Genomic DNA, 27294 nt, shown 5'->3' on the forward strand with positions numbered 1-27294 from the left:
TCTCTCTCTCTTTGCCAATGATATGATCTCATACTTAGAAAAGCCCAGAGACTCAACTATAAGACTCCTGGAAGTGATCAAGAAATGCAGTAACATCTCAGAGTATAAAATCAATGTCTGCAAATCAGTAGCCTTCATTTATGCCAATAACAGCTAAATTGAGAAGCTAATCAAAGATATAATTCCCTTCACAGTAGCTTTAAAGAAAATGAAATATCTAGAAATATACCTAACAAAAGAGGTGAAGGACTGCTACAAAGAGAATTACGAAACTGTAAGAAAAGAAATAGCAGAAGTCATTAACAAATGGAAGAACATACCATGCTCTTGGCTGGGAAGAATCTACATTTGTTAAAATGCCTACATTCCTCAAAGCAGTCTGCAGATTCAATGCAATCCCCATTAAAATAGCAACATTATACTTTGAAGAACTGGAAAAAATAGTTCTTCATTTTGTATGAAACCAGAAAAAAACCCATATAGCTAAGGCAATTTTTAGTAATAAAAATAAAGACAGAGGCATCACTGTATCAGACTTTGTTATATGACAAGCCTACAGTGATCAAAACAGCATGGTTTTGGCACAAAAATAAAGACATAGGCATATGGAACCAAAAAGAAAATCAAGAGATGAAACCAGTCTCTTACAGCTATCTGATCTTTGATAAACCTAACAAAAGTATATACTGGAGAAAAGAACCCCTATTCAATAAATGGTGATGGGGGAAACTGGATAACCACATGTGAAAAACTGAAACTGGACCTGCACCTTTCACTATTTGCAAACATTGACTCAAGATAGATAAAAGATTTAAATCCAAGACATGAAATAATAAAAAACCTAGAAGAAAGTATGGGAAAAACTCTTGAGGATATCAGCCTAGTGAAAGATTTTACATAAAAGACTTCAGTGGTAATTGCAACAATGACAAAAATAAACAAATGGGACTTAATTGAAATGAAAAGCTTTTGTGGAGCTAAGGACACAACCTTCAAAACAAATTGACCACCTTCAGAATGGGAAAAGATGATATTTACATGTTACAAATCTGACAAAGTCTTGATAACTAGGATCTATAGAGAACTCAAATTAATAACAAATAATGAGCAAACAATCCCATCTTTCACTATGCAAAAGACATGAACAGAACTTTCTCTGAGGAAGACAGATGAATAGGTAACAAACATGAAAAAATGCTCATCATCCCTAATCATCAGAGAAATGCAACAACCCCAGTGAGAACAGCCCATGTCACAAATTCCCCAAATTGCAGATGCTGGTGCAGGTGTGGAGAGAGAGGGACACTTATACACTGTTTGTGGAACTGCAAACTAACACAGTCTCTTTGGAAAGAAGTATGGAGAATCCTCAAAGAACTCAAATTAGACCTCCCATTTGACCCTTCATTCCCATTACTAGGCATCTATCCAGAAGAAAAAAAATCATCTTATCATTTAGAAATTTACACTAGATGGTTTATTGCAGCTCGATTTATAATCACCAAGATGTGGAAACAACTTAAATGCTCATCAACTCAGGAATGGATTAATAAGCTGTGGTTTATATATACCATGGAGTACTATTCAGCGGTAAGAAAAGATGGTTACTTTACATTTTTGTATTAATCTGGATGAAGTTGAAACATATTCTTCTTAGTAAAGTATCACAAGAATGGAAAAGCAAGTATCCAATGTACTCAATTTTATTATGAAGCCAGTAGATAATATAATGCTTGCCCACTTAGGAGAAAAACATAATTCTATTCAAGTTGGGGGGAGGGGAAAAAGGGACTAGAGAGAGGGGAGGGTGGTGATTGGTGTGCTTCCACAAAAAGGGCACAATGTAAGGGTACATGGCACCTTTTGGATACCAGACAAAACTACAAGAGGGACTATACTTAACAAATTCAAAAATTGTGAACTGGTTATTTGTACCCTCACAGTAACCTGGAAAAAATTTTTTCGTAAGTCAAGCCTTCATAATAACATTAAATAAAAACAAAAAAACTACTCCTAAGCAGGTTATGAGGCTGGAAAGAGGATATTCAAATAATGCATATAAGTATCCGAAAAAGGTAATCCTTTCACACTTTGGCGCTAGTTTGTCAAACATAAGACACTTGAAAAAAAATCCTGTGTTTTTATGTTATGATAGTCAATATCACTTTGAAATACAGATCTGAGGCTTGGTATGGAAAATGCTTTCACATCTTTACCAGAGATACAGGAGTAGTTCATACTGCAGAATCAAAGGAACTTGAAACTAAAAGGAAACACATCTAGAAAGATGTTAGTATGTTTCCAATGTTCAACACAGAGAAAAGTCTTTTACACAAACAGTATTTAAATTGATAGTAACCACTATTTTTTCTCTGTGTATGTGTCATGTAGGTTGTGTAAGAAGTTTATCTACTTATACTGTAAAAAAAAAATTGTTGGGTAAAATTCAAAGAGACTGGTTAAGACAGGTATTTGTTGAAATAAGAAGAACCAAGTCTGCCAGGTGCAGTGGCTCATGGCTGTAATCTTAGCACTCTGGGAGGCTGAGGCAAGAGGAATGCTCAAGCCCAAGAGTTTGAGGTTGCTGTGAGCTATGACGCCATAGCACTCCATGCAAGGCAACAGAAGAAGACTCTGTCTCAAAACAAACAAACAAAAAAAAATAACAAAAAATAAAGTCTTTAGGAATATTTCTATGTCTGTCATATTAAAGTCCAGAATTGGTGGAACCTATATTTTTAGCTAATTTCTTTGTGATTTTAAAGTATTTTTATCAAAAAGTAGCTAGAAATCTGAGCTAATGCCACATGTGGACTCACATGAGGATTTCCAATTTTGTGAGTGTAGTACTGTGGTCCTCCTCTGCAAATTACCTGTAATCATGCACCCACACACATACCCCCACACAGAACATTGATGTACATTGGTTTAATTTGATTGTTGTTAATTAAATTGACTCCAAGTGGGACTCATTGGGACAGGAATGTAAGTAAGTACCCCTGGTCAACCTACCTGTGGTGGTCGGTGTAAAGACACTTGCTTCATATTGTCATTGTAGAACTGGTTATTAGAATGGCCTCCCCCAGTTGGAAGGGTGACTACTGTCTGGAACCCCAGGCTCTACTTTCCTTTCACCTCGACTACTGCCATTGTTTCCAGTCAGTCTTTCTATTCCAATTTTCCCCTCTGTCCCCCTCTGTCCATTCTTCACACAACAACCCACAGTGATATGTTATTTTTTAAGGTCCCTAGCATTTTTTTCATTGTGGTAAAATATAATTACAATTTCTCATTTTAACCATGTTAAGCGTACAGTTCAGTGGTATGAAGTACATGCACACAATTGTGCAACCATCACTCCTATCCATCCCTATAACTTTCTTAGCTCCTAAATAGAAACTCTACCCAATAAACAAGAACTCCCCATTGCTTTTCTTACCTCAGCCCCTGGTGGCTGCCATTCTACTTTCTGTCTCTGAATTTGACCTTCTTTGTAACTCATTTAAGTGGAATCATCCTATAGTTATACTTTTATGTCTGGAATGCATCAGAATTTTCTTCCTTTTTTAAGATTAAATAATATCCCATTTATGTACATATCACATTTTATTTATCAGTTCATCTGTTGGTGAACATTTGGATTGTTTCCATCTTTTGGCTCTTAATAATAATGTTGCCATGAACATTGGTGTTCAAATATCTCTTTGAGTCCCTGCTTTCATTAATTTTGAGTACATACTCTGAAGTGGAATTGCTACATCACATAATAATCCTATTTTCAATATTTTGAGGAATTTTCAAACTCTTTTCTGTAGCAGTGCACCATTTCGCATTCCTACCAGCAATGCATAAGAATCCAAATTTATTTTTTTCATTTTTAAATAATAGCCATTTGAGTAAGTATGCAGAATGATTTTTTAAAAACACAAATAGTGTCTCTTGCTGCTTAAAATGCTTTTTAAAAAAATTAAATCGTAGCTGTGTACATTAATGCAATCATAGGTCACCGTACACTGGTTTTATATACAATTTGAAATATTTTCATCACACTGGTTAACATAGCCTTCCTGGCATTTTCCTAGTTATTGTGTTAAGACATTTACATTCTAAATTTAGTAAGTTTCACATGTACCCTTGTAAGATACAAGGTGTGGTCCCACCAATTACCCTCCCTCTATCCTCCCTCCCTTTCCCATGTCCACATATTCTTAGTTATAACTGGGTTATAGCCTTCATACGAAAGCTATAAATTAGTTTCATAGTAGGGCTGAGTACATTGGATACTTTTTCTTCCATTCTTGAGATACTTTGCTAAGAAGAATATGTTCCCGCTGCATCCATGTAAACATGAAAGAGGTAAAGTCTCCATCTTTCTTTAAGGCTGCATAATATTCCATAGTGTACATATACCACAATTTATTAATCCATTCATGGGTCGATGGGCACTTGGGCTTCTTCCATGACTTAGCAATTATGAATTGGGCTGCAATAAACATTCTGGTACAAATATCTTTGTTATAATGTAATTTTTGGTCTTCTGGGTATTTACCTAGTAGAGGAATTGTAGGATCGAATGGGAGGTCTATTTTTAGATCTCTAAGTGTTCTCCAAACATCTTTCCAAAAGGAATTTATTAGTTTGCATTCTCACCAGCAGTGTAGAAGTGTTCCCTTTTCTCCACATCCATGCCAACATCTCTGGTTTTGGGCTTTTGTGATAGGGGCTAATCTTACTGGAGTTATATGATATCTCTAAGTAGTTTTGATTTACATTTCTCTGATGATTAAGGATGATAAGCATTTTTTCATGTGTCTGTAGGACGTGTGCCTGTCTTCTTCAGAGAAGTTTCTCTTCAAGTCCCTTGTCCACCCTGAGATGGGATCACTTGTTCTTTTCTTGCTAATATGTTTCAGTTCTCTGTGGATTCTGGCTATTAAACCTTTGTCAGAGACATAACCTGCAAATATCTTCTCCCATTCTGAGGGCTATTTGCTTGCTTTACTTACTTTGTTCTTGACTGTGCAGAAGCTTGTTAATTTGATCAGGTCCAAGTAGTGTATTTTTGATACTGCTTCAATTGCCCAGAGGGGGTCCTCCTCATAAAATATTTGCCCAGGCCGATTTCTTCAAGAGTTTTCCCTGCACTTTCTTCTAGTTTTTTTTTTTTTTTTCCAGTTTTTGGCCAGGGCTGAGTTTGAACCCGCCACCTCTGGCATATGGGGCTGGCGCCCTACTCCTTTGAGCCACAGGCACCACCCTCTTGTAGTATTTTTATAGTTTCATGTCTTAAGTTTAAATCTTTAATCCAGTAAGAGCCTATCTTAGTTAATGGTGAAAGGTGTGGGTCCAGTTTCAGTCTTCTACAGGTTGCCAGCCAGTTCGCCCAGCACTATTTGTTAAATAGGGAATCTTTCCCCCCCTGAATATTTTTAATTGGCTTGTCAAAGATCAAATAATGGTAAGTAGCTGGGTTCATCTCTTGGTTCTCTATTTTGTTCCATACATCTACCTCTCTGTTTTTATGCCAGTACCATGCTATTTTGATCACTATTGATTTATAGTATAGTCTGAGGTCTGCTAGTGTGATTCCTCCTGCTTTGTTTTTATTTCTGAGTAATGCCTTGGCTATTCGAGGTTTTTTCCGATTCTATATAAAACAAAGTATTATTTTTTCGAGATCTTTAAAGTATGACAATGGAGCTTTAATAGGGATTGCATTAAAATTATATATTGCTTTGGGTAGTATGAACATTTTAACAATGTTGATTCTTCCCAGCCATGAGCATGGTATGTTTTTCCATTTGTTAACATCTTCAGCTATTTCTTTTCTTAGAGTTTCATAGTTCTCTTTACAGAGATCTTTCACGTCCTTTGTTAGATAAACTCCCAAGTATTTCATCTTCTTTGGGACTACTGTGAGTGGAATAGAGTCCTTTACTGTTTTTTTCAGCTTGACTATTGTTGTTATATACAAAGGCTACTGATTTATGAATGTTGATTTTGTAACCTGAGACCCTGCTGTATTCCTTGATCACTTCTGAGAGTTTTGTAGTAGAATCCCTGGTGTTTTCCAGATATACAATTATATCATCTGCAAAGAGTAGAAGTTTTATCTCTTCTGACCCTATATGGATACTCTTGATCGCCTTTTCTTCCCTAATTGCGGTGGCTGAAACTTCCATTACAATGTTAAAGAGCAGTGGAGACAATGGGCAACCTTGCCTGGTTCCTGATCTGAGTGGAAATGATTTCAATTTAATTCCATTCAATGCGATATTGGCTGTGGGTTTGCTGTAGATGGCTTTCATCAGTTTAAGAAATGTCCCTTCTATACCAATTTTCTTAAGTGTTCTGATCATGAAGGGATGCTGGATATTATCAAAAGCTTTTTCTGCATCAATTGAGAGAATCGTATGGTCTTTGTTTTTTAATTTGTTTATGTGCTGAATTATATTTATAGATTTATGTATATTGTACCAGCCTCGAGACCCTGGGATAAAACCCACTTGGTAATGATGTATAATTTGTTTGATGTGTTGCTGGATTCTGTTTGTTAGGATCTTGTTGAATATTTTTTTCATCAATGTTCATTAGTGATACTGGTCTATAATTTTCTTTTCTTGTTGGGTCTTTTCCTGGTTTAGGGATCAAGGTGATGTTTGCTTCATAGAATGTGTTGGGTAGTATTCCTTCTTTTTCTATATTTTGGGAAAGGTTGATGCTTAAAACTCTTTTTTTTTTGGCCTGGGCTGGGTTTGAACCCGCCACCTCTGGCATATGGGACCGGCGCCCTTCTCCTTGAGCCACAGACGCCACCCGATGCTTAAAACTCTTGATGGCTTTTTATTACTCTTTACCATAGTCTTTAGGGCTGACCATATCTAGCCCCTGCTTATTTTTCTAAGGTCATCTGGTGCCTCTCCCTCGTCTACTTAATAATCAGTCTGATACCAATGGGGTGGGTTAGGTACTGGCCCTCCCAATGTTTTCTTTTTGTATGTTTGGTTGTCCTGCATAAACAAATGAACAAAACCAAAAATTAGTGGGGTCAGTCCCTGACTCTCCCACCCCCTTCGGTCTATAACTATGTGTTCCAGCCACACTGCTATCTTTTGGCTTGCCATGCCAGGACTGCTCTGCTCCTTTGCCCTGATGATGGCTGTTCATCATCTTTGAGCCTCTCCTGCAAGTGTTGCTAAACCACCCTTTGTAAGAATGCCCCGCTACCCTTTTCATTCTCCTCCAGCATCTTGTTCATTTCCTGTGTAGCACCTGTCACCATCTCTAATGAGTTCATTCCTACTTGCTTTCAAGAATAGCATGTAAGCTCTGTGAGGGCAAAAACAGTGGCTGTTTTTGTTGTCACCATCTCAGAGCCTGTTAGGTTCATAATAAATGCTCAACATCTTGGAACTGAGTCTCAATAGTTGGTGATCAAATTGTAAAAAGGCCATGGAAATTCCTCATACATACTACATTTGCAACATTTTCCTTCTATAAATGAAATATGTGTTCAATTGTTCTGATTTATCAAAATAAAAACTTTCAGAGACTAAATGTATTGTGTACAAATTTTTTATGTTTTTTAATGTATATGTTTTTAATATTAAGTAAACTACACAGTTTAATATTTACATTGCTGGACTGATAACTGCTACACAAATTGTAGCTGGATTGCAATTGGCAATTAAAATCATTACTAGTTTTTAAAAAATTTGTTTGATACATTTAAAAGATAACAGAAGCCAAATACCAATTTATTTAAGCACCTTTGCCTCATCAAGAAAAGAATCGAGTAAGCTATAACTTTTATCTAGAATCATGCCTGTTTCATTACAGTGTTTTTCAAGAAATGCCAAAATACCAAATATTATAATTTTCCAAAGAGGTTTTCAAAGTAATTTAAATAGTGAGCAGGAGAGTAATTCAGATGTTTAGCCTTTATTTATTTTAATTCCATATTACTTATGGAATGGGTGGGAGGCTAGAAGTGCCTACTTCAAATTACAGAGTTTATAAATTGAAAGAGTAAGTGAATTGCCTGAGATTCATTGAGCAAAAAAGGTTTTCTTTGTGGACAATTTTAGAACTATGTCTTTTCACATTTATATGCTGGTATGTAGATGTGGGTCTGCTTTTATTCATTTTAATGGGTCCTTTGCTCAGAAAACTTCCTTCTCACCTTCCTATCCTCTTCTATGACTTCTTTTGACAGGATGTCTATCATCTGTTGTTTTACCTTTTTTTTTGCACATTTTCTCTTTCTTTTTTGTCATATATATATGGTAAAATATATCTTTTACTATTTCTAAATCAGTTGTTCTTAAATTTTAGCATGCATTAGAATCATCTGGGAGACTTGTTAAATTGCTGGCTCCATCCTCAGAGTTTCTCATTCAGTAGTTCTAAGGATGGGGCCCAACCAATAGTATTTCCAACAAATTCTTAGATGCAGGAACAGGGCTGACAATTGGAGAGACACGCTTACATATTCTTGCTCCTGAAAGTATGTCTAACAAGCTCACAGGTGATGTTGAAGCTGCTGGTCTTTGAGTCACAAAACAATTTATTAAATAGAACAAGTGGTTCTCAAATTCTGAATACTGGACCAATGCTATCAGAATCAGCTGGACTTTGTTAGAACTCAGAGTCTGAATTTAACAAGATCACCATCTGACCAGTATAAACAATAAAATTGAAAAGCCTTATTCTAGATCATCACTGGTCTTCACTAGTATGCCAATTTTTCTTGCACAAATCATCCACTCAATTCATACTTTAGGCTGTAAATTCAAATTTAAAATCTTTAGATAAGACTGTAAATTTTTATATACTCTTTTAAAATCAGTAATTACTCATTTTTATAACACTCCAATCTGATTATGAATTTAATATCATCCCAAAATTGTCTTTGGCACTCATTATACATTTGGATTTTTATTTTTGTTTCTTAGATTATTTCTGTTCCTTTCACGTTTCCTTATTCTGCTTGTTAATCTTGTTGCTTATAAAAAACAAATCTTGTTGCTTATGTTTGTCAGCTGTCCTGTGATGACAAGTAATCCCAAACCTCCATGGTTCAGAGGAACAAAAGTAATTTTTTGTTTATTTATCTTTTATGTTGGCTACAGGTCAATGCTGGCTCTACTCCTGCCTCACATGTCTTTTTATCCCATAAGGTGGAAAGAGAGGCCTTAATATGGTCAAAATTAAATCTAATTTATGTGAGAATTAGTCACTATTCAATTCACAGGGATCAGTCCCTCAGTCATTTCTGATTGAGGTTACTAGATTGGTGGGATTACACCTGCGGTGCATCTTACAAGGGTGCATGTGAAACCTAGTAAATGTAGAATATAAATGTCTTAACACAATAACTAAGAAAATGCCAGGAAGGTTGTGTTAACCAGTGTGATGAAAATGTGTCAAATGGTCTATAAAACCAGTGTATGGTGCCCCATGACTGCATTAATGTACACAGCTATGATTTAATTAAAAAAAAGAGAGATAATAAAAAAAAGTAAAAGTACTTTTAATTTTGACCAAAGTACATTATTTAAACATTAATTTTTAATTCAACTTGTTAATATGTTGTTTAGGATATTGCATCCTCATTTATAAGTGACATTTGTTTGTAGTTTCCCTTTTATAATAATATATTTTCTTTAATTTTAATATCAGGTGTACCCAGATCAAGTAGAATGATTTTGAAGTATTTCTTCTTTTTCTATAGTCTATAAGATTTGGCATGATCTGTTTTTCAAAATTATCTGTTACTTTTATTTATAAATATTAGTTGTCTATTTTTTGAGACTTAAGAAAAATAATAAGAAGTTAACTGATGACTCCATACTGAACCTCAGAGTCAAAGCATTCTATAATAGACATACTCTTATTTGACAATGCGAATGTTACTTTCTTTGCATTATTATTATTGCTGTAGCAATCGTCTGATTTCTTTTCTGAATGTATTTATGTTCGTTCATTCTTTACGAGGTTTTTGTATCTAGTCCTTATTTTAAACATCATTATTATTATTAAAATTTAAGCCTTTTTAATTTTGTGAAGGCAAAAAAATGGAAACCTAATAAACACATGTATATGTAAAAATAAAAAAAATTAAAAAGTCAATAAATGGCGCCTGTAGTCCCAGCTACTCGGGAGGCTGAGGCAAGAGAATCGCGTAAGCCCAGGAGTTGGAGGTTGCTGTGAGCCGTGTGACGCCACGGCACTCCACCGAGGGCGGTACAGTGAGACTCTGTCTCTACAAAAAAAAAAAAAAAAGTCAATAAATGTGCAACAGTGAGCACCAAAAAAAAAAAAAATTCCCAAAACAAATATGTGCATGTATTTGCATATAAATGTATATTTCTAAGACACTAACATTGTTAGTACTCCCTGTGCTCCTCCCTGTCCAAGGGAACCAGGAGCTAAAAGGTATTTGAAGATAGGCATAAGGGTTGTAAAGGGTTAAGTCTCTTTTCTCAACCCTTAGGCCCACTCCAGAGAAAAACAGCACTACAAATGTATGTCATTCTGTTATTTTGGGAATTGTGTATCCTAATGAATAAATGTATAAAATTTATAAAAAAAAATAAGAGAGGCCTTAATATGGGCTATTCATTTCTTATGGCAGAAGGAAAAGAGCAAGAGAGTTGAGGGAAACACACAGGACTCTTAATAGTTTTACTCAGATATGAGGTACATTGAATCCACCTGTGTGTTATTGCTGAATCAAGTTGCAAAGGTAAGTCCAGTATCAAGAGGATGGGAAGTACGCTCCTCCTACAAGAAACACTACTGGGTATAGGCCAATGCACAGACTTATATAATCCCGTCAGAAGAGAGGGAGTATATAATTACAAACAATAATACAATTTACTGCTATCTTCTATGGTGTTGATTTTCTTCAAAGACCCAATGTGTGTGTATTGGAGATGTGTGTGTGTGTATATGTACACACATCTGATAGTGTATAATGAAGCATACATATGTATATATTGTGTATATGTAAAAATATACACATACATATATTGTTTATATATATCAAAAACTAGCCTATGTTGGTTTGCATGGGCAATTGGCCTGGGTTTTCTCTCAAATTGTATATGTTTGTTTTCCCTACAGATTACTCCCTAGAATGAGAGGGATGGATGGTAGTTGTTACTATGAAAATGGGTGATGCGTTCTGATCAACAGGCTTCTCTAAACAATGCTGAACGTGAGGCAGGTGGGTACCACTTGCTACCAGCTCCTGGAGTGGTTCATGTTCGTTATTCCAGCTGGCATTTCTCACTGAATTTGGAGGCAGCATAGGGAAGGTAGAGTAGAGGAAGAACAGAGCATCTTCAGATCAAAGAATATTGGTCTTATAAAATGTGATCAAACTTTGCTGGGGTCCAGCTGTCACAGAAGTAGAGGTGAAGGTGTTAAATGATAGAGACGCTTTTCTGCTCAGGCTTGAGGTTTGCATATTTTTGCTGGCACAGTAGGAAGCCAGTGGAGGGTTCTAATTAAGGAAGTGTTGTGATCTGGTGTAGATCATTTCATTCTGGAAATGATAAAATATTGGATAGAAAATAATATTTGTTATATTCATAAGGGATATTAATGAAATGAACACTCACAGGCTATTCCAACCCAATGTAAGCAATATTTGCATCAGGCAGGGTCCTGAAACCATACTAATTATTTGAACAAGGTGAGTTTAACATATGGAATTGTTAAATATTTGTGAAGTTTTTAACTGGGTAATGGAAGAGTGAAGAAAAAGCACTAAGTTGTCATAAATGTAATAACTACAGAAAACAGTTACCCCTCCTGCTGCTGGAACAAAAGGGAGAAGGTGGAATTATAAAGCTCAGAGGCTTATAAGAGGGGCCTGCAGAGCTGAAACCTAGGCCTCTGAGGAGGGGGTGCTGCTGGCTGGTGATGCCTCCAGTGCCTTCAAGTTCCCTGGGAGCCTCTTCCCTAGGTTATTTCCTACTGTGTCCCACAGGATTAACCACTGTCCTGTATTTGATCCTGTGCATTTCTTTAATTTTTTTCATATATGCATGTTTCCAACATGATTTTATTCAGTATTCTGTTTTTAAATATTAACAATAGTATCTTCTAAATGTTTTCTCCTAAAAGTTTTATAGTCTTAGCTTTTCTTTCAGGTATATGATCCATTTTAAGTTAATTGTGTTAATTTGTTCATATGTGTGGAGGTGCATACTTTTTCATACAGAGACTCCAGACTGGGCAGCATCCTACATGGACACTCAGAACTAAACACTTGTCTGAAACCACACAAGAAGGATGTCCTTCACTGGATGTCAGAAGGGAGGACCATGAAGAGCTGACCAGCCCCACATGGCCTGGCTTACAGGTAAGCTTCCTTACATTTTCTAATAAGTATTTCTGTTTGGTGGTTTTTGATAGTTAATTTTGCATAGTAACTTAGCTAGGCCATGGTACCTAGATATTTGGTCAAAGACTATTCTAGATATAACCATGAAGACAATTTTTAGATGAGATCAACATTTAACTCAAAAGACTTTTCTATTCGTGTATTTTAAAATTTAAAACTTCTCATTCTCCTTCTTCTTTATTTTTTTTGACAGGGTCATGCTCTATTACCCAGGCTGGAGTGCAGTGACTTAGTCATAACTTACTATAGCCTTGAACTCCTGGGCTCAAGCAGTCCTCCCCACCTCAGCCTCCAGAGTTACTGAGACTACAGGCATATACCACATGCCCAGCTACTTTTTCTTATTTTCTGTAGATACATAATTCAGTAGACTTTGAGAAAAGCAGATTACTTTTCATAATGTGGGTGGGCATCATCTAATCAACTGAAGTCCTTAAGACCAAAAAAGTCAGCTCTCCCCCGAGGAAGAGGGAATTCTACCAGCAGGCTGCCTTCAGACTTGAGCCATGACCTCAGCTCAGGTGGACCTCTAGCCTGCTGGTTCATCATACATATTTTGGACTTGCCAGCCCCCATAATCTTGTAAGCGAAGTCCTTAAAATAAATCTGTTTCTGTATGTATACACATCCTATTGGTTCTGTTTCTTTGGAGAATCTGATGAATGCACAGTCTTTTTGTTGGGTTTTTAGAGATAGGACAATTTTATCTGCAAGGCTGTATCAGAATCTCTCTGTCTGAACTTTGACTTCTGGATTGCATTTTTGTGTTTAGTTCCATAGTAGATGACTGCACCTAATTTTGTCAGTAGATAGGATGGTGGGGCGCTGTCTACAGGGCACTTGGTCCAGAAAGAATGGGAGTAGATACTGGGGAGGCAACTAGCAGTCTGCTGTAGGTGAAAATGATCTGCCTTTCAGGTCTTTCCCTTCCCTGAATTCAATTCTTCACCTCAAACAGATCCAAGCAAGAGTTGCACTTCCTTGTGTACAGCAAACTTTTTTTGGGTTTTGGGTATTATCATGATGAGCCAGGCTCAGCTGGGGCAAATATTCCCACTTCCTTTTCTTTTTTCCTTATGGACACACACTGCATTAGCATCTTGACTTCAGTAGGCAGTGGCTCCATTTCCCTGTGATGGGTGGGAGGGGAGGCCAAGCCTTGGACACAGGAATCCCCTCTGGCCTGGAGGCCCACAGTAATGCTGTGCTGGGCTGCCCTGGGCTCCATAAGAAGAAAAGAATGTCTTCTCATGTTCATAGAGTATCCCACACTCGATTGCTTATATGACCAGCATCAGTAATTTATTACTTAAGGGTTGGCCAAGTCCCTGGACTTAGTAAATGAGTGATGGGATAAGTAAAGGTCATGATCCATGGCCTGACCACTGAGTTTCTGGCCCAGAAAAGGCATGGCACTCATAACATGCTTTGAGGGACTGAGGCTGAGCCACTCTGTGGTCTATATTCTGGACAATTAGTGAGGGAAGGAGAAGAGCAGGGAGGATTAAGTCATCCTGTGGTTTAAGCATTACTACCCCTTGACAATTATTTAAAGTCCTAAGCCCTGGCTTTTTGAATACTAGAAAAGTCAGAGTTGTTTTCTTATCCTAGAGTTGTATATGAAAAACAACACATGAAAACAAAATTAGGACATTGTTTATAGCTCAGAAAAAAATAATTTAAAATATACAATAAGGTAAATATACTTTTTCCTACTACAGAGTTTAAAAATGCGTTCTCTAAAGACAAACCAATTCTTCTTTTACAGTTGATGCATGAAAAAAATATATATTTTCCAAGAGCTAATTTAGACCCTCAAGGTTTGTCTTTTGACATGTGTCATAAAACTATGTCCATATTTTACAAAATATTTACAAAATATTCTCTATGGGTTGACTACCTTTTTGTAAAATTTGGTAATAAATATTTTGTAAATAAAGGTCCATTAGCCACAAATAAATAAATAAATAAATAAATAAAACTATGTCCAAACTCCAAGAGAAGAGGTAGGCTGGATGTGTAGTAGAGAGTAACTTGAAAAGTACACTTGATTTACAAATGGCAATATCAAAGCATTGGACTTTTATAAAATACCATTTATGACTTAATTCATTTCCTTTCTAAGGGTACTTTCCAAGAAAGCATATTTGCAATATCTTAATAATTTAACTAGAGACCAGCTTTTTAACATTGTCATTTAATCATATAAATGGTACATTATAATATTTAGCAAGATAGGAAAATAAGGCTTGCTTTCAATAATATCCAAAAACAGATTTATATTCCAAGGAGAAAGATCTTGTGTGTTCTTCTTTTTTCTATAAAATTATGAAGTATTGCAAGAAGAAAATGATTAATCCCTCTTTGCTATTATTGTTTTTTAATGAGCCATGCTTCAGCTAAGTGGAGGCTTGGGGACATTTTTACTTGCACTGTTTAAGATAAAAGCCTTAACAGTCCAAGCGAGTGGAGCAGGTATTCCACCCATTTTGGCTACATTTGGGAACAGAAGAAGCTCCCCTGCATGAGACGTGGCCAGAGGAAGACTCCTTGGGGAGATCAAAAGAAACACATTCCTGATGAAAGGAAGCACATAGCTGACTTCTCCTCTCAAAGATAAAAATGACTTCATACACTAAGATTATGGGTATGGGGATTTTTTAAAACTATAAGAAATATCATTGAGTCCTGGAAACCTAGAATTAAGACAGGCCAGAGAAAACGGATAATATTATAGTGTTGAGATAAATACAGTTTTTCTTTTTTGCTATTTTTTCTTTCCCCACTCTTTCTCTCTCCTCCCTCATCCCCTTCACTCCCTTTCTTTCCTCTCTCTCTTTCTTTACTTATGTACATGTATGGTTTGTAGCCACATTAAAAAGTAAAATGAAACATTAATTTTTAATACCAAATTTATTTAACACAATATGTACAAAATAGTGCCAGGATAATATGTGATCAATATAAAAATTATTAATGAGATACATTACAGTCTTTTGGTTTCTTGGTAGTAGGTTTTTGAGACTGGTGTGTATTTTTACAAACAGCACATTTTGATTCAGATAAGCCCCTTTTCTAGTGCTTGGCAGCTGCATGCGGCCTGTGGCTCAGGTCTGAGGAAAGAAAAGGGAGCATTAACAAATACGTGGTTGATTCCAGTTTGCAGAGAAGTATTGATAAGGCTGTGATAAGAAATATTATTAAATGCTTGCTCAAATACCTTGATCTTTATTGAATATTTATTTTTATTTTTATTTTGTGACAGAGTCTCACTTCGGATGTTTGTAGTGATCTCAACCCCATGTGGCAATGATGTATCAAAAAAAATTCCCTTCTAGGAAATTGAAAATAAGTTTTCCAGGCGGAATATTCCCAATTCCATTGAAGGCTGTGGTTAGACACGGGGGAACATGACTGTCAGCATGGTTTACAGCCTGGAGGCCGCACGTGTGTCCATCCTCATCATTGAGATGCCCTGAGACAGGCTGTCAAGGAGTTCTGAGGGAATCATACAATTTGGTGGAAATAACGTCTAGCAAACATATAAAGTCATAAAGTAATGTAGAGACAGCAGTGTGGTAAACTTGAAAAAAAAAATACTCAAGTGTTTACATGAGGAAATATCTCAGAGAAGATTTACACGGGATAAAATTATAGACAGCAAATGAAGTTGTGAGGCAATTTTGCTTTTTAATTAAATGTGGCCAATTCGGAGCTGACATACAAATCTTCATTTCTAGAGTTCTTTCAATTCAAAGTCCTCAATATGCTTTTATGGTTTGCAGTGGTTGCAGAGCTCAGAACCTGGGGCTTGAGCAGGTGTGACAGGGAGGAGTCACATGTCTACCGGCTTCCCCTGTGCTCTTCCCTCTCTTGCTGAACCCTCATGGATTTGTGAAGACATCGGCCAGATGAATTTGCTCAAAAGCAAACCAAGAGAAACATTCAGAAGAAACAGATGCTATGCTCAGGAGTCGACAAAGAACTCACAGGCTTGGAGCTATGCCAGGATTTTTTGCTGTGTCCTGCACAACGCCCTGCTGTTCTCTACCTCTGGCCAGTTGGTTCCTCAAACGCTCTCACTATTCCCACTTAGGACCTTTGCGTGTGCATGTGGCATGGAGATTCAGGGGGCTGACCCAGAGCCATATGGCCTGGGCTCTGCTGCTAGAGGAACACAAGGAAACCCTCTATGCCTTTGTTTCCTCATTCGTAACACGGTGTTACTAAGGCACACCTACCTTCTAGGGCTGTTACAAAGATTAAATGAATCAGTGTCAACACTTAAAAGAGTGCCTTGCATTGAAAAGTGAAAAAAAAAGTATGTTTGTTGCGAACTCGTGTCTGAACAGACATGAGGACCTTGGTGTGTATTTACCTTACTTATTTGTTAAATACATGTTTTCTATAGAAATATTGATAAGACTGATTCTGAAGTAAGTGATTCGTTATGACTCTGCAGAGGGTGTCATATGCAATATATATATGCACTGCATTATATTTCTAAGCCCCCAAAATTCCAATTCTGAAATTTACTTTTCCCAAGGCTTGGGCATAAGGTGACATGTGTCACTGTTTTTCAAGATCCTTCCTACTGTTTGGAGAGACACCTGACTATCCAGCCTTGGCTTCTTTCTCTGCTCCCTCCTCAGCAGCGCCTTCTGTTCTATGGTGCTGCTCACTTTTTGGTCATCAAACAGCTTAAGATCTGCAATTATGTTATTTGTTTTAAAGTTTTAATGACCATTTACTTCCTAACAGGTCTAAAAATTATCCCTCCAGTGAAGACTTCTCCTCCAAACTCCAGTTCATATTTACAGATGGCAACATGATATGTCCACTCGACTGTCCGTAAGTTGGACTCCTGATGTTTTTGACCTGCTCCTCCCATACTTTTCTCCTTCCCCTGTCAAGGTTAATGGCAGCTTCAGCCTTTCCATTGTTTCAGCCAGAATCTTTGGAGTCTTCCTTCCTCTCCTACTCTCCTATGCTACATGCATTTCCCATCAAATCACATCGGGGCTTTGCCCTCAACGTCTGTCTGACATCTGTCCACCTCTTGGCCCTTCTGCCATCACTAGTCTGGTGTGAGTCATCGTGGCCTTACCCAGATTCCTGCCAGGGCCCTGTAGATCTTCTGAGGGCCTCCTGCCTTCTCCTGCTCCTTCTCTCCTGACACACCGCCTCCTTACTGTGCCCTAGCCTTTCTCCCTGTCTAGAATGTGTCTCCCCTAGACTATCTAGTGTTGCAAATGCTCCTACCCCTAACTGCCCTTAGCAGAAGGGCCTAACTGCTCTATCAATGTAAGTCCCATCACCTTCATTATAAGACTTGCTGCTCAGCCTCCTGGTGACACAGAGCACTTTCTAACTACTCCTCTGGGCCCAGTTTGTGCATCTCCCTACATTTGCTGGGCAATACTTCTCTCTTTGTGACTCTGTGGGAAGATCACCTGGTACCCATCACAGTCTGGTGGCCTAGAGAGGGAAGGGTCCATCCATCTTGCCTTAAAGCAGGCTCCTTGATGGTGGTCACTTTTGGGGAGGAGTTGGAGGTAGCCACTCCCATTCCCACCTGCTGCTCAGGCACAAGTGGGCAGCGCTTTGCTTTTGTTGAAGCTATAAGGCAGCTTGGTAACCCTCCCTTGTGTTTTTTTCTCCTCCTTTTCCTGCCTCATCCTCTTTTCTCTGGTTCTTGCTTCTGCAGAATTTCACTCACAAAGAAATGTTAGCCACAAGCTTTTGCCTCGGGTTCTATCTTTTAGGGAACCCTGGGTAAATCACATCTATACAGTTTTTTTTTTTTTAAAGATTAATATGGGGGTATAAATGATTAGGTTACAATGTTGGTGCTTTTAGGTAACGTCCCTGTTGTAGTTGTGTTCCACTCCCAGGAGTTGTGCCATACACCCTTACATTGTGCCCATTAACCTGTAGTACATTAATTCCCCTCCTGTCCCTCTCCCCCCACAACTTGAATTAAACTGAATTTTTCCCTTGTGTGGGCATGTCTTAGTTCATCTACTGGCTTCATATTAGTATTGAGTACATTGGATACTTCCTTTTCCATTCTTGTGATACTTAACTGAAGAGAATGTTCTCCAACTCTATCCAGGTTAATACAAGAGATATAAAGTCTCCATCTTTTTAAAGGCTGAAGAGTATTCCATGGTATACATACACCACAGTTTATTAATCCATTCGTGGGTTGATGGGCACTTGGGTTGTTTCTATATCTTGGTTGTGCTACATGATCTAATGTAAATGTCATTATGATTTTTTTTCTTGGTAAATGCCCAATAATGGGATTGTGGAATCAAATGGAAGGTCTATTTTGAGTTCTTTGAGGATTCTCCATACTTCTTTCCAAAGTGGCTGTATTAGTTTGCAATAGCACTAACAGTGTAAAAGTGTGCACTTTTTAAACTTTATCATCTATATCCCTTCCTAGTATATAAGCTCTCTATAGCAATGTGCGTGTGTGTGCATGTGTGTGTTTCATTCAGGGTTGTATCCTCAGAGCCTAGAAAAGTGTCTGGCACATTGAAAGTGTTCAATAAATGTTAGGTGAATGAATGGATGTCTGTCTGAAAGTTATCTCTGTCTCCTTCACTAGAACTCAACTTCTGTGAGGGCAGAAGTTGAGTTCTAGTTCATTGCCATTTTTCTCAATATTGTTTCACACTACAATGGTTTGTGAAACATATTAGCTCTCAATAAACATTTTTAAATGAGCACATAATTAAAGCCATGAGAAAGTAATAAGTGGAGACAATACTGTTGAGGGAAGCATTGCAAACCAAGGACATAGCCCTGGAAATTTCTTGAAAGGTCCAGGGACTAGGTCAACTTAGCCAGAAGGATCTACTCAAGATCATCGCACTTGAAAGATGACAGTTCATTGGAATTTTCATAGGATATTTGGTGTGTTATCACACAAACATTTTGAAATTGAACTTTAATGCTCTTTGGAAAAGATGAACAAGACATATTCCCTGTGAGTACCTGCCCTCAAGTGCAGACTTGGTGTGGCTGTACTAGGTGTCCCAAACAAGGGGCTGGCATCTCCTCTCCATGCCCTGGATGTGCCTGGATCTTACAGGAGCGTGTGTCCCTATGAGTATTACCTTGACCTAATCCACACTCCTTGGCTGATTTGAGCTGCCTTTTGGTGTCTGTATTAGCTTTGTGTGAGAGTTTGCTTCTCTCTCCCTTTTCCATTCATTTGCGATAACATTTTCTCCAAAATTGAGAACCTATGTGTCAGGCACTATTAGGCTTCTGTCATATCAATCAGTCAGGACACAACAGAAAACAGAAGGAACACTCAAACCGAGATCATTCAAGGAGAGTTTGTATACCAGAGGCTGTTTACAAGGGATCTCTGTAGGCTGGTGGAGGAGGTGGGCCAGTGGGAACAGTACAGAGGGAAGCCCACATGCCCCAAATCAGAATTTTTAAAAGATTTAACACAAGCTAACACAACGTTGAATAAACTCTATTCTATTCTATAGCTGAACAAATGGGGTCCTTATGTGATAACCTTGAAGGGCCACGTCTGCATATAGAATTAAGACACTTTTCTGGGTTATGGATCGTGCTACCAGAACATGGTGGTGAGGAGAAGACAGCCTGTGGCCCTGCCCCCTTTACTGTCTCCCAGTCTGTGCACACAGTAAACACCAAACACAAGCGGAGGCCTTAGCCCATGTGTCCAAACTCCGTTCACAGTTCTATAAATAACTGCCTCTCAGCCACTCTTGGGTATGGGGTGGACATGAGTCACAGCTCCCCATTCATCCTAGCATAAAACTGAGGATAAGACTTGGACAGACCCTGGAAGCTGGCTTGGGTCTGTTCGGGTGGGGAATCCTGAGTTCTGAGTACACAGCATGTTCTACATGTGGGAGCTCAGGAAAGGTTGGTCAGGGCCCGTGTACCTGAATCTGAGGACCACACTATTAGCACCAGCAGAGCTGTACTCCATCGTGCTGAGCATGGAGGGAGGACGGAGGGCTGGAGACTGTGTTGCCTTTGAGCAGGAGTGACATTCTTTCCAAAGACCTAGCCATCTGCAGATAACTTTGCAGCGAAGGAGCAAAGCATCATAACCTCCCTGTGATACCAAAGCTTCCTACTGGCTACACCCAGCCAGAATCCAGAGGGCTGGGGAGCTCTGACCATGGTCTGCAGAGCATCTGGTGGGCATGGAGAAGGTACCAGGCACAGGATGAGTCAGTGAACAATACAGACCCAGATTCCTTACCTCATCCACAGACAATGCTTTACCAATACCCAAAAGGAAGAAGGCGGCCTTGCCTATGATCTTGATATGCTTCAAGGAAAGTCCTAAAGGGAGCCTGGAATCTGCCTTTTGCCCTTCATGGTTTTCAAGAATTGGGTATTTGAAGTCTCTGGGAGGAAGGGCACAAAAAAGTCAGCTGCTGACACTTTAATCCAGTGTTAATGGATGTTAAATGGTTGTTGATGGAGAATTGTTTAAAATGACTTCATTGTATGATTTTTTCATTATTTGTATGAATATACTGCTAATTAACATGAGTAATCATCTATACCAACTAATACTTCTTGTGCACCTGTTTTGTGCAAGGCACTGTGCCAAGTCCAGTGAGGCCCGGCTGTGCCCCAGGATCATGTAGCCCAAATGGAGAGACGTGGCTTCCAGGCTCAGGTCTGTGATCCTTTCATTCTCTGAGTCTCCCCTGACGCGCCCCCCCACTTTTCTCTTCCCACTCACCTCATCTTTTACTTCCCGTGGGATCTAAGAAAAGGTAAAATAGAACAGGAGACAGAAGTAAGGAACACTTCTCCATGAAAAATGGGCCAGCAGAGAGAGAGAATAGATGGGTGATTTAAAAAGGGAGCCTGGGAGTGAAGTAGCTCAGAATATAGTGCCCAGGGAGGGAGAAGGAGCTCTGGAAGGAGAGAGGTAACAAAAAAGACCATGCAGTAGGGAAAATAAACCAGGTAGGGCATAAACAAGGGGAGAGCTCATCTCTTGCTCAGGTATTCATTTGTTGAGTAGTCAGACATTGAATACCCTTATCCCGGTCCATGCAAAAACATTATTATTGAGCTCCGGTTGTGTGGATTTGAGGTCTCTGGACACCTGTGTTCTCTATGCTACTCATGTCTGGTGACTCTGTAAGATTATTTTCTTGGCCACTGGATACCGTTTCGTTTTTTCAGGTAAGGAGAGAGAGGGTGCCAAAAAATCAATGACCAAGACAAAGAATATTTTAAGGTAATTTTTTAAAAAAATCAGAATTAATGTAAAAATGCATGTATGCGTATTAAAAATTTACATAAAGGCTGTATTAATAACCCAGGGCTTAAACAACAGATCATTTATGTCCCTATCAACAGTGAAATTCATTTAGCTTCCTTATGATCAAAAACAAAGGGAAGGGGTATAGGAGAAGACGCCAGCCAGAGCTGCTGTAATTATTCACATTGTGATCCTGCAGGCTGGGTGGGAACAGCTGGACCGAAGTCTCTGGCGGGTTTGGGAATGATTCTGAGATGTGTTTGTGCTGCCATCTAGTGGTCATATTGTGATATAAACCATATTCGTTCCTGAAGTCTCTTTTGGGAGAAAACGTGATTAAATCTGATTAAATCTTTATAAGTGTACTTCTACTTGTATAAAAAAAGTTAACTGTAAAAGGAGACAGACAAATCTGAGAAATTCTCTGGAACTTTTTGAGTTGTGCTTAAATTCAACCAGCTGTTGTATAGTATTTTTTTTTTCATCCTTATCACATATGGATTGGACTCGCCTAATGTTCAAGGAGCAGTGCTGGGTCCCGGGTGTGAAATGGTGCTTACGTATCACCGCAGATCTGTCCTGGGAAGGCTCTTTGGGAGGGTCTGAGCAGGAGGGACTGTGCCATTCATTTAACATTAAATAACGTTAAAAACAAAAAAGCAAAGAACTCTTGAGACAGTTGGAGAGAGAAAGTGGTGTCCACTTTTCATTACATAATGTTGACTTTCTAACGTTAGAGAGAACTTGTTCTCAAGATGCCGGGACATGTGTTTTAAAATTAGTCCTTTTGCATTCTTCATGAAAGGATTAGTTGCAGCTTCTCCAGACCTGAATTAGGGCAAGAAGTCAGCTGAGTTTCTGCCAATAACACCCCCAACCTAACTTCTCTCAATCAGTTCTAATTAGAAACACACTCTGCAGGTATTGAAGAGTTAAGATGATTCAAAATGTACAAGATGCAACTTCGTTAAGGGCAATTTATTTAACTAACACAAGAAAAAGAGAAAAGAGAACTTGTCCCCTTGACCTTATGCCAATAATGGTGTCACTTTCTTCTTTTTAAACTGTTTTCATTTCAAATCTCAAAGAGACCCCAGCTTCAGGTAATCACCACTCCTCACTCCTCTCTTGAAAATAACTTCATTTTTTCTACACACAGGGCTCTACATGCTCACCATTTTTATATTGATTTTTCTTGCTTAGGTGAAATAATAAAATATGAAAAAGAAAAAGAAAAAGAGGCCTATTAAGTGTTAGGTAACGTATTTAGTATAGACCATATTCAGTTTTTATTATAAAAATGTCAAACATTCACACATACCGAGTTTACAATGAACCTCAGTATATCCATCATCCAATTTATTAACATTAGCATCATTTGTTTAGCATGATTCTTCCATGTTATTTCCTCTACCTCGTTTTTCTTGCTTTTTTTTGAAGAATTGAAACAAGTCCTGACATTTCACCTTTATATACTTTATTAGAATTCCTTATGTGTGCATATATGTATACATTTGTGTGTATACTCTGCATATGTGTATATGTGTGTATATATACTCAGTCATGTGCCACTGACATTTGGGTCAACAGTGGGCCACATATAGCTGTGGTCCCGTAAGACTGTGATGCGGCTGAAAAATTCCTATCACTAGTGATGTTGTAGCCATCATAATATCTTAGTTCAATGCATTACTCACACATTGTGGTGATGATGGTGTAAACAACTGACTGTGCCACCTGTTGTCTGAAAGTATAGAACATACAATTATGTACAGTACATAATACTTGAAAAATTAATGACTGTGTTACTGCTTTATGTATTTGCTATACTATATTTTTATTATTATTTTTAAGTGTACTTCTACTGAGTTAACTGAAAACAGCCTCAGGCAGGTCCTTTAGGAGATATTCCACAAGAAGGCATTATTGTCATAGGAGATGACAGCTCCATGAATGTTATTGCCCCTGAAGAAGCTTCCAGGGGGACAAGATGTGGAGGTGGAAGACAGTTATTTTGATGATCCTGACCCTGGGTAGGCCTAGGCTAATGTATGTGTTTGTATCTTGGTTCTTAACAAAAAAATTTAAAAAGTTAAATAATTAGAAAGAGTAAAAAACGTTATAAAGTTAGAATATAAAGAGAGAAAATATTCTTGTACAGCTATACAATGCATTTGTGTTTTAAGGTACTATATTTTGCTAGGTATAATGCACTCCTGTCTATAATGCACACCCACATTTTTTGCCCAAATTTTCAGGAAAACACCTCCTGACGAAGTGGCCAGTTCTGAAAAAAGACACATCTGGGGAGGGCTAATGCTGTCCTGGTAAATGTACAGATCCACCTGCCTTCCTGCAGTCATCTGCTCTGTAAAGGCTCTCCCTTTCTTCTCTCCTGGGCCCTTCCTTCCCTGCCACATCAGGGGCTACAGCTGAGATGGCTGCACATGTGGCAAGCAGACGGGAGCTTCTGTAGGCCTGCAGGCAGCCGGCAAGTCCCTGGGGCCTGTATGGGGCGCCCAGTTCCCTTCATGTGGCCCGGATCTACCCTTCCAGGTCTCAGGCCTTGGCCCTTGTCCCACACAGCATGGCCCACTTCACCAGCCCCACTGCTTCCCCCTCTGAGCCTGATTGCAGTGCTCACTCCCACTGGATCCCAGATCCTCCCTGACTAGAACCCGGTGGGCACAGGTGGGAGGGCACGGAGGCCCTGAGAGGTCTGCCTGGCTCCCCAACTCCTAAGCTGTACTACCCAGGTATAATGTGCATCCTTATTGTCCCTCGAAAAATTTGGACAAAAACGTGCTCACCATCCACAGCAAAATATAGTGTTATTTATAAAAGAGTCAAAAAGTTTTAAATATTTAAAAGTTTATAAAATAAAAAAGTTATAGTAAGCTAAGGGTAATTTTTTATTGAAGAAAGAAAAGTATTTTGTAAAATTCAGTGTGGCCTAAGTATACAGTATTTGTAAAGTCTATAGTAGTAGATAATAATGTCTCAGACATTGACTCACCACTCACTCACCGACTCCTCCAGAGCAACTTCCAGTCCTAAAAGCTCTAGTCATGGTAAGTGCCCTATATAGGTGTAGAATCTCTTTTCTTTTATACCATATTTTAACCATATTTTTTCTATGTTTAGATATGCAAATACTTACATCTGTGTTACAATTGCCTGCAATATTCAGTATAGTAACACACTGTAAGGTTAATAGCCTTACCTTACCTATGTAGCTTAAGTCTGTAGTAGTCTGCACCACCCAGGTTTGTGTAAGTGCACTTTATTATATTTGCACAACAATGAAATTGCCTCACAATGCATTTTTGAGAACATATCCGTGTGGTTAAGTGATGCATATATGCCCACCCATATGCTATTCTAGTCTGAAGACCAGTGGGCTCCAGATCCAAGATAACCTGATTTTTCAGTTTGAGTGTAAAGACAGAAAAAGAGTAATGACTAGTTCAAGCAATCAGGCAGGTAGTGATGCCCCCTACTCTTGGGTGGTTTTGTTTTATTTAGGTCTTTCACTGATTAGGTAGTGCCCACCCACATGGGGAAGGGCAATTGATTGGCTTTATTCAGTATTTTGATTCAAACATTAAATCTCATCTAAAACACTCTCACACACATAACCTGAATAGTGTTTGACTAAATGACTGGGCACCCTGTGGCCCAGTCAAGTTGACAAGTAAAATTAACCATCACAGTGGTGTCCACCAGGTTCCGTAGGTAGTGATGCATTTTCTGCTGTAGGAATGAACAAGGACTCCATGTGCTTGTACTCCATGACTATGTGAACATCCTGCTCCCTAATATTTTGTGCAACGGAATCATAGAACTTTAAAATTCCAAAGGTGCTAGAAAGTAAGTGGGATAATTGAAAAAAATGAAGATAATGTCCTTAAATGTTAAGAACTTCCTACAGAGTTGGGATCAAGGTGGAGATCCAGATTAGAAAGCTGAAGGTCAGAGACTGACCTGGATCTGACAGACAGCGACGGTCCATAGCCAGGTGAGGGCAGGCAAGTGGCTCTCTTGTCTGGGAGCACATGCTCATATATGTTCAAAGTCAGGTGAAAATTATGGGAATTCTGTACTTGCTCTTTTGACTCTCTCAAAGGAAAAAGAGCCAGGACTTCCTGAGAAGAAGGTAGGGGGCCTTGGTTACTTGGCTCAGTAGGAGTCTGAGATAGTGGGAGCAGATCTTGCTTTAGCTTGGAGAACTCTGGATGATACCTGGACGAAGAACTGTCTCTGTCTACCCCATAGTGACCTCTCGTTTTACATTAAGTGATTTGCTGTCTTTGGCTCTGGGATTTCTACTTCTGTCAACCCAAGCATGGAGCCTCTGAGTGGGGCAGATCTGTGGCAGAAAGACGGGCTGGGAACCTTCTCCTCTGTCTAATTGCTCCTCAGAGTTATAAGGGCCCCCCAGTAGTGCAACCTGCCTTTGCTGATGGAAGAACCATCTTAGCTGCAGAAACTTCTTAATTTATGAAAGAAACTTCTCTCTCCAGTATTCCTCCTCTCGAATATAGCTTTGTTGTTACTGTGCTTTTGGAAGACACTATACAGCATCTTCAAGCAATCGATGTCACTCATATCATGTTACAACCTTCCAAATACCTGTTTCCTCTTAGGGTTTTACCTCACCTCCACTGCTCGAACTTCTAATTGCCTCAAATTTCATAGCATTTTTATTTTTTTACATTATAAAGAGAAATCACACACTCATTTCATACTTACAATAACAAGGAGGGATTGTTGTTAATGTATTTTCTGTAAATTGAGGCAAAGGCAAGTAAAATAACTCACTGGAAATTCCAGAGCAACCCCTGAGGTTTCCCGAACATTGGTTCTGTGAGAGGGACCTTGAATAAGGTTTGGAGCCACAGCAGTATTCTAAGAGGCCCTTTCATATTTTATAGCTGCATATATTATAGGCAATTTTCATTATTACCCTTTCCTTAGGTTCCGAGCAACTGAGGAGAACTCAGTTACTTTTCTTTCTTTTTTTTTTTTGTAGAGACAGAGTCTCACTTTATCACCCTCATAGCAACCTCCAACTCCTGGGCTTAGCCGATTCTCTTGCCTCAGCCTCCCGAGTGGCTGGGACTACAGGCACCCACCACAATTCCCCAGCTATTTTTTGAATCCGCCACCTTTGGTATATGGGGCCGGCGCCCTGCTCACTGAGCCACAGGTGCCACCCGAACTCAGTTACTTTTCTAAACATTGTCTTTTTTTATATTGGCACTTCAAGAAGTTTCCTCACCTTTGCTTTCCAAAAAATCCCCAACCAAAGCCTTTTCTATGTCTGTCCCTACGTTTTGCTCCAAAAGCTATTGACTTGGGAAGTATGGGAAAGAGAATTAGTGGAAAGATCAAGGCCAGGCGACCTTGCACATAACCTTTGATGTGCAAAGGGTTCAAACTACTTTCCAGAAGACTTTACCTTGAAGAAAGGAGTTACACTTATGAAAATAAGCTATCATTAATACAATGCAAGTCATGATTGTAACTTTAGAACTTTAGGTTTGGAATAAACAAAGAAGGGACGGCTGTCATTTGTTTCTCCATCAGT

The sequence above is a fragment of the Nycticebus coucang genome, chromosome 7 (assembly GCF_027406575.1).
Source record: "Nycticebus coucang isolate mNycCou1 chromosome 7, mNycCou1.pri, whole genome shotgun sequence".
NCBI classification, from domain to species: Eukaryota; Metazoa; Chordata; class Mammalia; order Primates; family Lorisidae; genus Nycticebus; species Nycticebus coucang.